This window comes from Macrobrachium rosenbergii, unplaced genomic scaffold (assembly GCF_040412425.1).
Source record: "Macrobrachium rosenbergii isolate ZJJX-2024 unplaced genomic scaffold, ASM4041242v1 282, whole genome shotgun sequence".
Lineage (NCBI taxonomy): Eukaryota > Metazoa > Arthropoda > Malacostraca > Decapoda > Palaemonidae > Macrobrachium > Macrobrachium rosenbergii.
The window spans coordinates 18,049-32,941 of record NW_027100730.1 but is presented as its reverse complement, the minus strand read 5'-3'; the positions used below and the strand labels follow the sequence as shown (position 1 = coordinate 32,941).

The window sequence follows — 14,893 nt, the reverse complement described above, 5'->3', positions numbered from 1 at the left end:
GAGAGAGAGAGAGACTGTTTTCTATAACTCTACTATTATCTACGAGAGTATCTTGTTGGATTTTAATAAAATATTTATGATAACAGCAAACTTCCATTTTAGTTGCGCTGAATTTTAATTTACACAACCTGGGATTTCTGTAAGGATAATTAAAATGTAAAAAAATTAAGTAATTTATTGTATTTGTTGAGTATCCTAATTCATCCAGGTGCTGAAGGCAGCTAATACACAAGTTTGACCATCGTGAAGTAAGGGGGAACCGCAGTAATTCAGCCTCTTCCAAATACCTTAAATGTTACCAAATGCCTAATTATATACTACACAACGATCGTATAAATATATATTTAAATCCAATTATTATATGAAGCACGTTTAACACTTGGCATGTTGCATACCTTGGAAAACTTAAGTAAAATAAATATATATCCACAGTCCAAACTGGAGTCCACGTAGTACAATTTATGATATCCCTGAAAGGGTACGAAAACTCGTTACAAATTTGAAAGGTATGAAAAAATAAAACTTAATAAAGAAAGTAAGCGCTGATAATTGGAAGGCAATTTTATATGGGATGGCATTATCCTCTAAATGATTTCGGATTGACATAAAAAAACTCCCCTGAGTTTTACAGACCCACCGATATCATTCTGGGAAGAAGGTGAAGTACGTGTAGAGGTAGACTGCGATGAAGGAAAGCTTCTTCCTGGTTGGGGTTAAACCTAGTTTACATGGCGATAATACTCTTCGTCACTTCAAAGGACATGTAGAAAGTGTTCTTCGTCACGTTAAATGGGTAGCTGTGCAATGTGTATTCTTATATCAAGAACAGGAGCTCGAGTAACTGAGTTACTAGACCCTTTGCGATGGAATGCTCCTTCGTGACTGGCTTAAGTTTCCGTCAACCTCAGGAAGAAAGCAAAGCATTAATGCCTGGTTAGGTTAAAAACGGTCGCCGGAAGGCAGTGAGCTGTTAATCAACCAAGGGGGCAGTTAAATACTTGAAACTAAGCTAACTGCCTTCCAGTGACCATGCTACTTAAAACAAATACAAATTCCATTTGGAATTTCAGTACATTTTAGTCTTACTTCTACCCATAAGAGGAATTAAAAAAAAACCCATTTAGTTAATATTCCTGGTTTCTGTTTAGTAACAAGGGTATTCCCCAAATTATACGAACAAACATACTTTCAAGGTAAACAAACCCCCTACCTGTTTGCTTGGTTAACCAAGCAAACAGATGGACAGAAAGACAAGAGAGAGAGAGAGAGAGAACCCTGTTTGCATTCTGTCTTATATCGTAATACTTGCTCCGTATATATATATATATATATATATATATATATATATATATATATATATATATATATATATATATATATATATATAGTGATGCAGGGAACAGGAAATACTCCAGGAAGCATATCCAGAGGAAGACGGACGAAGACCACACATCACTAGGCTGTCTTATTTATTTTAAAACCAACGTTTCGTAATTTTGTACTAAATTACATCTTCAGGGCTGTGCACAAGAAAAGATAAAAACATAAAAACAGTTATAAGTACAGTCTTAGAATACGTTTAAAATTTTACAGTAAAAATGAAATAAATAAGAATAAAAACACAACCAACCTAGAGGTGAAACAGTATGGAACTAAATGGAAAGAAGCCACCACAGTAAGGAGTTAAGCTAAATACAGTTGACCAGCGGATGTATGAGTATTTAATGATGGTACAAGTTGTTTTATAAATAACGACTCTAAGATTGTTAAGTCTTGAGGGTTGGCAGTATGATCGATGACGCTAAAATCTTTGTTCTCAATGTAGGTTTTACATTGTTTTGAATGGTTCCTGATGTTGGAGTGCTCTGGGTTTGAGATTCTGCTACCTGTGCGGAAACTAATTCCCCGATGTGAATCAATGCGCACCTTCAGAAGCCTACTGGTGGATCCCACGTAAATCCCTGAAATACATTTAGGCAAGTATATTTGTAGATGACACCAGAGGACATATAAGGACACAGCTGATCCTTTACCTTAAACAAAGAGCCAATACTTAGAGGATTTTTGGGAATTAATTTGGCTGATATGGCTGGGAAATGTTCATGGATAATTTTCGTAAATCTTTTTGAAAGGTTAAGTCACTGATATATGGAAAGGTTGCAAAGAAATTCATTTTTTGTACTGTTAGGACTTCAGGTCTTTTAGAGAAATGCTTATTTAGTAACTGATTTAACTTTCTATATACTAGCCTGAAGGAAAACAGTTACCTCTAAAGAAGTTAACTAGAAATAAAATCTCATTATGAAAGGCGTTCCAGTTAGATGTGAGGACCAGTGCTCTATTAAGAAGGGTAAAAATGGAATTAATCTTAAAATTAGAATAACAGCTGCTATAAAAATTAGATCCGAGTCCTGTAAAAGTTTTCTTTCTAAAAATCGTGGGAAGGCTGATTAGAAGTTGCAGGACACTTGGAGACTCGAGGGGTTTCGAGCACTATGGGAAGATCGGCGGCTTCGGGGCGCTCCGACGAAAGGGAAAGTCCGGCCACTTCAGGGCGCCTGAAAGCATCAGGGCGCTTCGCCGGATCAGGTGCTGAGCATCGGGGCGCTTGGCTGCATCGGGGTGCTTGGCCGCATTAGGGCGCCTGACTGCAACAGGGAGCTTGTCTGCTTCCTGGCGCTCCACAGGACGTTCTGTCGATACTAAGCGAGCCGAGAGGACAGGGTGCTTATTAGAAGATTGACGCTTTCCGCCTGAGAGGAGAATCAGGCTAAAACCTCTTTCCTGGAGCAGAGGAGAGGAGAAACGTTCTGGAGTGTCCTACTTCCTGCAAGACGGCTGAGGGCTAAGAGGGCTCCCTCAACCTCTTGCAAGGGAGATGCGGGGACTGATCCTTGCCCGAGAACCGTCTCTTCAGTGAGCAAAATTCGTCAGGAAATTCAATGCCAATACGAATTCGTATTGGCAGGAAAATTCAATGCCAATACGAATTCGTATTGGCATTGAATTTTCCTGACGAATCTTGCCCACTGAAGAGACGGTTCTCGGGCAAGAATCAGTCCCCGCATCCCCCTTGCAAGAGGTTGAGGGAGCCCTCTTAGCCCTCAGCCGTCTTGCAGGAAGTAGGACACTCCAGAACGTTTCTCCTCTCCTCTGCGCCAGGAAAGAGGTTTTAGCCCGATTCTCCTCTCAGGCGGAAAGCGTCAATCTTCTAATAAGCACCCTGTCCTCTCGGCTCGCTTAGTATCGACAGAACATCCTGTGGAGCGCCAGGAAGCAGACAAGCTCCCTGTTGCAGTCAGGCGCCCTAATGCGGCCAAGCGCCCCGATGCTCAGCGCCCTGATCCGGTGAAGCGCCCTGATGCTTTCAGGCGCCCTGAAGTGGCCGGACTTTCCCTTTCGTCGGAGCGCCCCGAAGCCGCCGATCTTCCCATAGTGCTCGAAACCCCTCGAGTCTCCAAGTGTCCTGCAACTTCTAATCAGCCTTTCCCTGCTTTGAACCCCTCTCTTGAACCATTGCAGTGCAAGTTGGATAACATCCTTAACCTATTGCAGAAGCCTACAACTCAGGCTGCCCCTGAGTTAGTGGCAATGACTTTTCCAGTCACTTCGGCGGATGAAGAGGAGCAGGAGACATCTTCGACACCGTATGCATCTCTCCTCAAGTGCCTTCTTCAGCATTTCAACGGATTTTTCTCTCCTAGTTGTCCGTCCTCTCCAGGTTCGTCTTAATTGATGACCTCTCAGACTGTGGATTCGTCGCGACTGCCCAAGATGGTTCGCTCCAAATCTTCGAAGAAAGCTCTTCGACTAGTGGAGGACTGGCTTTCCGAGAAGAGGGTTCAAGGGAGAGCTTGTTTTAGCATTCCCCCCTCTCACCTCTCACGTATGAGGTATTTGTCGTATGCAACGGGAGAAGCTCTTTCCCTGGGAGTGGCTGCCTCCTCCCAGGGGGACTTCTCTTCGCTCGTTGACTCGGCACGGAGGTCGGCTCTTGCGTCGGCAAAAACATTCTTCTCGGCACAGGAGATAGATCATCTTTTGAAAAGTATTTTTAAGGCCTTTGAAGTGTTGAGTTTTCTTGACTGGTGTTTAGGAGCTCTTGCCAAGAAAATTCAAGAACCAGCTCTTGGGTGCGATGAACTCACAGACCTGGATAATTTTCTGTCTTGCACAGATAAAGCCGAAAGAGATGGCTCTCATGGATTAGCTGCACTGTACGCCATGGGCGTCTTAAAGAAGCGTGAACTCTGGGTCTCATTCACTTTGAAGGGTATCACTGCCTCACAGAAATTGGCTCTACTGTTTTCTCCTCTGGACAAACAGCATCTGTTTCCTCAGTCCACCATAAATGAAATTGCAGCGAGCATGCACCAAAAGTCAACGCAGGATTTGGTCCTTCATGCTCCAGTAGGGGCCAAGCTTCGTCTCTTTTGGGAGAGATGGAGCAAAAGAGGAGCGGATCAGTGGGTAGTAAAAGTTCTAAAGGAGGGATACTCTATCCCCTTCATGAAGAATCCGCCATTGACCGACACTCCCGTCGTATTGACAGCCTACTCCATCGGCTCAGAGAAGTATTCAGCTTTGTCGAAGGAAGTGTCATCTCTTCTAAACAAAAAGGCTATAGAAATAGTGAGAAAAGTAAGCACAAAAGTATTTTACAATCGCCTTTTTATAGTTCCCAAAGCTTCAGGAGGTTGGAGACCGGTGCTCGACGTAAGTGCCTTGAACGTCTTCATAGAGAAAACGAAATTCAACATGGAAACCATCCACCCAGTTCTGTCGTTCACCCATCAGGGGGATTGGATGATTTCACTGGACAGGCAGGACGCTTACTTCCATATTCCGATTCATCCGGATTCGTGGAAATTCCTTCGTTTCGTTTTCGAGGACTAGATATTTCAATTTCAAGCACTTTGCTTCGGTCTCTCTATGGCCCCTCAAGTATTCACGCGAGTGATGGCTCCTTTGGCGGGTTGGCTACGTTTAGCGGGAGTGAGTATCCTGTTGTACCTGGACGATTGGCTAATTCGTTCGCCAACGAAGATACAATGCATGAAGGACTTAAGGAAAACTCTTCTCTTGACTCAGGATTTAGGACTATCAATCAACTTCGAGAAGTCTCAAATGATTCCCTCTCAGAAGACTCTTTATTTGGGAGTTCTGATAGACTCTGAGTTTTCGGGCTTTTCCATCGCCCGAGAGAGTAGAAGACTGTCTGAGGAAAGTAAACCTCTTCCTCTCGCTTCATTCATGCTCCGCCACCCAGTGGATGAGTCTTTTGGGGACGTTAGCTTCTGTAGAACAATTTGTGAGACTAGGAAGACTGCACATGAGGCCTCTCCATTTCTATTTAAGGGCGTGCTGGGATCAAAAAGTTCATCAGGACTGCCACGTCTTTCCGATAACCCCAGAGATAAAGGAGGATCTGCTGTGGTGGAGGTCCACAGACAGACTTTCAGAAGGGAAGTCACTCTCTCCAATGAGCCCCGACCTAGACTTCTTTTTTGACTCGTCGGATACAGGTTGGGGAGCGCTTCTGGGGAACCTGGAAGTCTCGGAGAAGTGGTCGTCGGAAGAAAAAAGATTATCTATCAACGTGAGAGAGTTGAAGGCTATATATCTAGGTCTTCAACACTTTGCAAAGCAGGTACAGAACAAGACTGTAGCGTTACACGTGGACAATACCACAGCCCTGGCATATACCAAACATCAGGGAGGAACCCACTCCTTTCCTCTGTGAAGTAGCGAGAAATCTGCTATGTTGGGCGGATCGGAACCAGACACGATTAGTCACCTTGTTCATACAGGGCAAGTGCAATGTCCCGGCGGACGAACTGAGTCGTCGCAAGCAAATTCTACCCACGGAGTGGACATTAGATCTTCGAGTCTGTGCCAGCCTTTGGAAACTTTGGGGTCAACCGAGCATAGACCTATTTGCAACCTCCAGGAATTACCGTCTCCCTCTGTTTTATTCCCCGTTCCCGGATCCACTAGCTTGGGCGATGGATGCAATGATTCTGGATTGGTCCAACCTAGACCTTTACGCTTTTCCCCCGTTCGGAATGATACGGGAAGTATTAAGGAAGTTTTGCATTCACCAAAATGTAAAGATGACTCTCGTGGCGCCCTTCTGGCCGCAGAAGGAGTGGTTCCCGGACCTGATCAATCTACTCGCAGATTTTCCGAGGCCCCTTCCCGAAATTCCAAGTCTGCTCAGACAGCCCCATTTCAGGAGGTTTCATCAAGGGCTATCCTCTCTGGCCCTGACAGGATTTTGATTGTCTACAGACTCATTAGAGCAAAAGGCTTTTCTAGAGCAGCAGCAGAGGCTATCGCCAAATGTAGATGCATTTCCTCCAATAACGTCTACTAAGCTAAGTGGGCACGTTTTAGGAGTTGGTGCAGAAGAAATAAAGTCTCTTCCTCTAAAACGTGTGAATTCAGGTGTTCAGGAATGTATTGCAATATGAAGTTTTCATAATAAAACTAATTTTGTAATACTTACCTGAACACCTGAATGATTCCCACCCTCCTTTCCCCACGTCAGTTTAGACCTTGAATAAAGCAACTGATGAAAGTGGGAGTGTCAGTGCACACCTGTGTCAGCGTTGCCAACCGTTTGCTGTGGTAGCTCAAGTGACAAGATTTTACCTGCAGCATTGGTAACACTGGCTGTTAAAATTCCCAATAGTGGGATTGGTAATTGAGAGTTGTTCAGGCTAGTGGGATTAAGGGTGAATTCAAGTGTTCAGGTAAGTATTACAATATTAGTTTTATTATAAAACTTCATATTTAGGGTATTTTAGGATTAGTTGGAACTCTTCCCATTTCTTAGCAACAGAATAGTAAATCATTTTAAATTAGTATTGAGTAGCATTGTAAAGTCAAGATTGTATCTACTAAATAGCAGTTTTCTGATTGCAATCTGGGGTCCTTCTGAAAGACTTGCAGTCATAATTCAGAGGTTATTAGGGAAATTTGGAGGTCGCCAGCCGGCATTAAGACACAAAGTACCAGCAGTAAATGTCTTTGCACAGTACTTATGTACAATGATAACAAAGGGAACACAACGGAGGGCAAATGAATGAATATGTAAATTAGTATTTCATTAATCATTGATTTCTGGAGCCTCAGGGGGCTTCTTCCTGTGGAGTTGGTTAGTTCTGGAGGTTTTCAGCAAAATACTCTCTCACTCCCTGAAAGGGGAAATGACGACAATAAATAAGTAGCTAACATGCGCAGGATCCCTAATCCACTTAACCATTAAATTCAGTCTCACAATTACATATACAGATTATATACAAGTTGATGACACAATGAAGTCATGTGCTCAAATCTCTAGTCACTGTTTTCACAAACAAGTGCAGCATTTATAGATGCAGCTTAAAGGCAAGACTATCGACAGGTGATTGACACACTGTTACAGGGAGAGGAATGAAGGCTAGGATAGAGTGGTGCCACGTGGTTGGGCCCGTCTAAGCATAGGATAAAATGCATGAAGGTTGGGTAGATAGGATCTTCCTATAAAGATAAAGGGAAGTTTGGGATGTTAGGTAGTGGAAGATCGATGGATAGGTAAGGATATGAGCTGAGGTTCCCATGCATTCACCTTCCCTTGATGGGAGACAGTCGCCTCTCAGTCAGAGGACTAGAGCAGACACATCTGTCCTCGTTGGACGCCAGGGAAGGAAAGAAGAAAGCTGCCCGCTCCTTCAACCATCTACCCCCAGGTTCTTCAAGTTGAGGGTGGGGGGGGAGGGAACTTCTTGCAGGATGTCCCACTGGTCATCGACTCTCAATCTCCTTGTTTTTAGGCCTAGTCTTGCTTCCCAGTCCTTCGCTTGGGCAGTGCCAAATGGCGCATCTTGCGTAGGCGTCTGGAAATGAGAGACCTCAAGGGTTCCAGTCTGGTCTGGGATGGGTGGATAGGTGGTGAGGTTCTGGGTAGAGTCCCAATGCCTGTAGCATTAAAAAAAAAATCTCTTGCTAGGAGAGTCTCTGTATGACCAAAATGGTGGGATGACTGTCACTAGTGGCAACAGCTCCTCAGAAATATTATAGATGGGTTAATTGAAAATGATGGAGAATCAGATATAAAGCTCGTTATGATTTCATGCGTATTTCATCAGTTTTATGAGTGAGAGTATATGTCCTCACACTTAATATTATCTGCATTTTGCTGTCTTGAACAAGTAACATTTCTGGGAGAAGAAGAATCTTTGAGGAACCAAGGATGTCACATCCGATTTTCTCAGCTTTTTGCTCCATAACACCAGAATGATGTCCGTTAGACTTGACTTCAAAGTGTTTGACATCACCTGTCGCATTTGTCAGTTTTGTGGAAGTTCTGTAAAACCTCTTAGTCAATTGTGCCCTCCCTCCTTGAAGCTGCTTGATTTTCAGAAAAGTCTTGTTTTTATTACAGGAATGTGGCTGCTGCTTTCCCATTGCTCTAAAATGGCGTAACTGTGATGCTGAGGAGGATTTGAAAGAAGTTAGTGGCTTTTCTTCCTTCATACTGAATTGCTCTGAAAATGGCGTAACTGTGATGCTGAGGAGGATTTGAAAGAAGTCAGTGGCTTTTCTTCCTTCATAATGAAACCTTGTGAACCACTTGGTTCGTTTCTTTGACACAGGAAGATGAAAACCTCCTTAGAGAGGTTCTAATAACTAACCAGTTCTAGTGACAGAACTACTTAGCAGCTGATACCCAGATTAATTCATTTGAAGGAGGAGCCTTGACATCTGTGAACGCCTGCTACAGAGCTTCATTTCTCCCCCGTTAAGCCACTGATAAATCTCTTCCATTTGGGAACAGGTAAGACGGTATTATGTCAGTTAAAAGTACATATCCTGAAGTACTATATAAATATTCCCTTGAGGGCGTCGACCGCCGAATTTCGAGGAATTATCGAATTTTAGTTATTCTCAGTTTTCAAGTGTTTGATGTCTAACTAAACATATCCTGAAGCGTTAATGCTAAAAAATGTGCTTAGATGGGTTCATGGATAATTTTATTCATCACTTGTATGGCACTGTGAACAACAAAATGTATAAACAGTAATTTTGGAAAGCTTTTACTGAGAAACATTACAATGTCTTTTGTCATGTTCCATATGAAAAATGACTTCTCTGTCTTTATTTTCTGTAAAAAAGGCCGTTCATAATTTTGGTCAGAAAGCCTTACATGTTAAAGATAAAAAAACAGTAATCTGTATTAATTTTAGAGAGAAAAAGTGCACAATTTTCAGATACTTTTACTAAGAAACATTACAATGTCTGTCTTGTTGTTTGTCTAACAGCAACTCTCTGATTTTTAAGTCAGAACAGAAGCTCAAGATATCTAAGCAGGCAGATCAGATATGGCAATGATGCCTCAAGAACCCTCTGTCAGGCCTGGGCAGGAAGTGATGCCCTCTCTACCCACCAGAGTACCATTTCTTATAGTGTCCACCACATCTTTCCACTGGCCTGTCTACTGATGTCTACTTTTAGAACACGTGGACCACTTCCTGTCTACTACTGTCATTTAGGACTGTGTCCTAAACCTGGCCTGCCTTGCTGCTACAGAAGCTTCAAATTATAATTCACAGATATATCATCCAAGGATTAATTCTAGGATGCAGCCAGGATGCAAATGTGGCCCAGGACAATATTTTATAATACAGGTTTTTTGGCCATTAGTGGTTTCTGTGTAGTTTTGTTTTGGTTTCTAAAATTAATACATGATGAAATTGTTTATAATTGCTTGTATATATACTTCATTTACAAGCATACATTTTAAAATTTCAAATAGCATTTCAACTGCTAAAGATAGTATTTCGAATTGCTTGGATAAACCTCTCATGCATTTTGCTTTGTTTGAATAATATACTACATTCTGATTTGCTTTATAGTACTGCTCTGATATGCTTTATAGTACTGTTCTTATTTGCTGTTTAGTACTGCGTCTTGAAAATATTTTTTCCTTTTCTTTCCGTTTCTCGTTGCCGGGGAAGTGGCAGAGGAGATGAAGGCACTGGTAAAGCCCCACAATTCTATATATGGCTGTCCTCCGACCTTGGTACCTATGATGTTCTCTACAGGGGCTACAATCTTCAGGATTTATACACACATTATACAAGGTATATTGTAACAGGAGTCTTGTACATAGTACAGCCTGCTTAGCAGTAAGAAACTTGTATACCTAAGCTTTCAGGTTACTGTGTAGATGAATTTATTGCAAAAAAATTTATGAGTATATATAGTTTTTATTGTAAAATTCATGTGGTTACACGAACTTATGGATGGAACCTCTATAACATCTTGCTGAATGCAGACATATGACATATATTTTCCATTATACCATGCCAGTGTTGTGGTTGTGCTGTAGGTGTAAATACTGCTGTGTATCAATTTTTCCAAGCACGCAGCAGTCAAACCCGTAGAGAGAAAGAGGGATTAAAAATAGAAGAAATTTTCCACATCAAGATTTTTTACTTGTCAAGATGATGCAGGCAATACAAGGTTTTATAATGCATTGCTCATATATATTTTGATTATAAAATATATTTGGTCCCTTACAAATTTACTGTTTAACTGTCCTGTGACAAAACAAACAATATTTACCTCCTGTCTGTGCACCAGTTGCTTGAACACAGCACTCTCACTGTGCACTGAAAATGCACACTGCTTTCATAGGGCCTCTCTATGCACAGTCTGAAGGCACCTCTCCTCTCCTCCACAATATAGCAAGTGTTCGTTGTGTCCAATCTGGAAGGCACCTCTCCTCTCCTCCACAATATAGCAAGTGTTCATTGTGTCCAAAATTGCCTGCTTCCATGTCTAAGCTTTTGAAGCTACTTCAACAGATAACAGCATCAATAGTCAGTAACTACTGACTACCCTGGTAGGTTGGCAGAACGACCCAGTGAGGTGGGGCCTCATCGAGGTACTCTAAACTCATCGATCTTGCTGGTGGTGGTATGTTATTCTGAAATAGAAAAATGTGTATTGGGCCTTCTATACAAAAAGCTAGTGAAGTACAGATATAATTACTTAAACCATTACTGAAAGCAATTTCTAATCTTCACTGTACTATCCACCTACTGAATCATTCTCATCAATTCTACAAAACGCGGAACAGAATCTAAATCCTTTACTCCAAGAACAACGGAGTATGAAAATTGATTACTGATATTTAAAATCATTCAAAATTTCATAGTTTATTTGACCACTCAGGTTTCCCTAATGCAAAGAGCAGCCATGATCTTAACTATATGAACCCTATTTGCTGCTTTGTACATTGCTTGCAAAAATTCTAGTTATCTGGAACTCTGTTTAAACTAGCTCCCTTTCCTTATATGAAATCCTGCCAAACATGTCTAAACTCACCTGTGTAAGAAACAGTCATCAACTGTAAGCTGTATTTGTGTAGAATATTTTGCAGCTTTCAAGAACGTCTTCCAACAATTATTCAACAACATTTAAGAGTTAATTATTCTTGAAAGTATTCTAGGTTCCACAACTCCTGAAATCGGCCTCTTGAACCTTTCAACAAGTGCTGCCTGAAAGCAATAAATAATATCCCTTCACATACTGACCTGCTGAAAGATGTTTTGATTAGTAACTGGTAACTATATTTCAACTCTAAGTCAGTTCTGAACGATGGAACTCTTCATTAACACTCTTGAGTTCACTTGGAGCTTTGGATAAAATTGTGCATTTGTATAAACATCACCAACAATCATTTAGCGCTTTTGAAAGGTTTCTTCTTACTGAATTGAAATAGAAATATTCCCATCATACTTAGTTGATCACAGGTATTGTGTAGCATACAGTTCTATACAGGTTAAAGGAAAATTGTTTCTTGCAAAACTAGTATTTGTATACACCTATTACTAGTGTTACAGCCTACTTTGAGTCTTATTGCTTGGCACTTTCCATCACCTGTTTACCATATTTGTACAGTCACCTCTCTATCATATTTTAATACATTCTAAGATTATGACTATAGACTTTACAGTCAAGAAAACTAATGGTTATAGGCCAGTTACTTCTTGTTTATACATATATAGTTTACAAGCCAATTTCACTTGATGTTTATAAATAGCTTATAGACCAGTTTCACTTGAATCCTACACAGTTTATTTTGACAAAACCTGATTTAAATTGGGATAACCAAGATTGATCAGATTTTCTTGCACAAAACATCCACCACCCCTGACTGATACATCCTTTCCCACTTAGTCAACTCTCAAAGGATCTACTATTCAGTCCTAGCTTGGTTCAGGAAGGATTCACCATGCCCTGGATCCTTAACAATATATCCTAGGGTCCTTTCACTTAGCAATATTTATCTTAAACTAGATAAGGAGCTTTACCTTTAAGTCATATTTGGGTCATTCATCCTAGGCTGAGCTAACCTTACCTTGTTATGTTGCATACCAAAACTTAGCAAAATTTTCCCTTACCTTAAATTAAACTAGGCTGAGTTAGGTTAAGAAGAATAGGCATTTCTGATGAATAGTGCTAAGGCTGTTCCTAACTGAGGAGTTGGAATGAAGATTCAATTGGCTCTATTCCCAAAACTTGCTGTATGTGTTCCCTATAGTAACTTCTACACTGTCAATCCATATTCCAGCTGAAGTATTAGGATTCAGAATCCTCAGATTGGAGAATAATCCTGAAAAGATGATTCAACTTTGAATATCTGATATCCTAATTGTTGAAAGATAACGGTTTACCAGTGACACACTTGATGTGATTAATTAGATGAAGCTATAGTTCTCAAGGTATATCAGCAGGTGCTCAAAATAAGCTAAGTTTACTGTAGGAAGCTGGAGACATCATCTCAGAATGGTTGAAATCATTTCGATTTTTGACTGCAACAACCCCAAAATCTAGTTGACAATATTTTGCTTTTGTTAGACGGTGCCATTTATGTTGACGACATTCCCTAGTCATAAAATTATGCCATTATATACTAATACAATTTAATTTGTCTGACAAAACATTTTGACAAAGGTTTCGCAGTATACATCAGATTCTCATTGACTACAGTAATATGTGGTACAGCTACAGCAGAGATATACTTTTGAGTAGTAGTTTGATGAGAGAGAGAGAGAGAGAGAGAGAGAGAGAGAGAGAGAGAGAGAGAGAGAGAGAGAGAGTGCACTTCCATTGAAAGGCCCCTGAAGAATAAGCAAATAGTCCATATAACTCGTTTACTAGTACTACAATGGCCACTGCATAAACCGAGCAACCGAGAGTTCCAGTCAACGAAGGTGGTAGCACCACCACCGAGAGAGGTCACCCAGGTGAGAGTTAACAGGACCAAAGCAGAGCAACGACTTACAAAGTCAAATGCTCCGGTAAAGAATCTCTTAAAATTCCAAGGGTAACTGTAAAAGCTCTTTGGAGTATGAGGAGCACTGTAAAAGAGAGCCTAGTAAGCAATAAATATATCAACCCAATTCTCGAAAAAAGGTCTTCGTTGCTAAAAGACCGTCAGTTGTCAAGAGTTGCGAAGACCAAGCATCGGTCTATGCAAACAAAAGAGGAGGTTCCAGTAAAGGCTGCTAACGCCTCTGCCGTATAAAAAAACACCAGGAAGCGTTATTGAGATTCGCAAGAGAGCATAACAGTCTGGTGAAAGAAGCTGTGGGTTAAACTACAGGCTTGACCAGCTTAAAACCAGAGGAGGAGAGAGATCGCAGAGTTATTTAGTATAATTCAACTTGATATATAGAACGATTTAATATATGCTGGAAAATTATATGTAAAAGGGAGCCTTTCAAATGTTCCATTGCAGCCTCAACACCAGCAAACAGTTTGAGTGAAAGCAAGCAGGACAGACAGAAAAAAAAAAAAACTAGACCCAACCTTCGTCGGTATGGAACTAAGTTAACTCTACAAGATTTCTAGTCACTGGACTTCCAGACCCCTGAGGAAAACGATCTTACATTCCAAAATTCAGTCGGTCACAAATTGTTATAAAAGCTTCAGCCAGACTAATGATTCATTCCTGCAGAGTGGGTGAAGGAGAATCTCCGTGCAATGTCAAATGAACACCCAACATAAATACATGACGATCAAACAGCAGGACATGACCAAGCACTGAAAATGGTCAAAAACTGAAAAAACTTATCCAAAAGAATCTTTCCCACAACTTGTGATATTTATATAGGGCTGTTGACAGTTTTACACTAATCAATAACAGGACAAGTGATTACGATGTACACAAATCTTCACTTTGTTACACGATCTGTACATAACACTTATGAACCAGCATGCCACTGATCTTCACTAAGCTGAGAGAAAGAGAGAGAGAGCGCGCGCTCATTGACAAGCGAAATGCCGAAATCTTTCCCAGGATCAGAGTGTAAATATCCCAAATCTCTCCTCAATTGGGCGTGGCCTCTGTACGAACCATAACCGGAAGTTGTGGAATGGAGGTGCCCTTATCTTGACCAGATCAGGGTAAAATAAGAAGGGGGAGACTGAGCCCTAATTATCGTCAATATTATGATGATTGTTCCAACTGTGCAAGTGGAGGGCCTCTAGAGGACCAGTAAGAAATCTTCCACTGAAGGTTATGACTAGATTCCCCTAACCATCTCTAAGGTTTGGTCGTTACTGGAAAAACAGTCAACATAAAAGTTGCAACAGACCTTAGAGACTGGTAGGAGAGGCAACGGCTGAACAATGCGAATTTTGAGGGCTCGAAAACGGAACTGGGTTCATGGAAATGAACAGGAAAAACTCGAGAAGTTGTTAAAACGTGACCAAGAATACCTTTGAAAAATACTTAAACTTTAGCAAATCCCGATGAACGAACAGCGTCCGGAGATTCAATTTCTAATGCCACTCATTCTATCGAGAGAGGTGAGGAATTTTAACAGACAGGTGG

The 14,893-nt window shown here is 41.1% G+C and overlaps 1 long non-coding RNA gene across 1 annotated transcript; it reads right to left on the bottom strand.

Annotated features, from left to right (window-relative positions):
- Positions 1 to 216: 216 nt before the first annotated feature.
- Positions 217 to 1,068, bottom strand: LOC136838226 (uncharacterized). Its single transcript, XR_010852913.1, has 3 exons — positions 638 to 1,068; positions 396 to 470; positions 217 to 287 (listed from the first exon to the last, which is right to left on the bottom strand). It is a non-coding gene; the product is annotated as an uncharacterized lncRNA (long non-coding RNA).
- Positions 1,069 to 14,893: the final 13,825 nt, after the last annotated feature.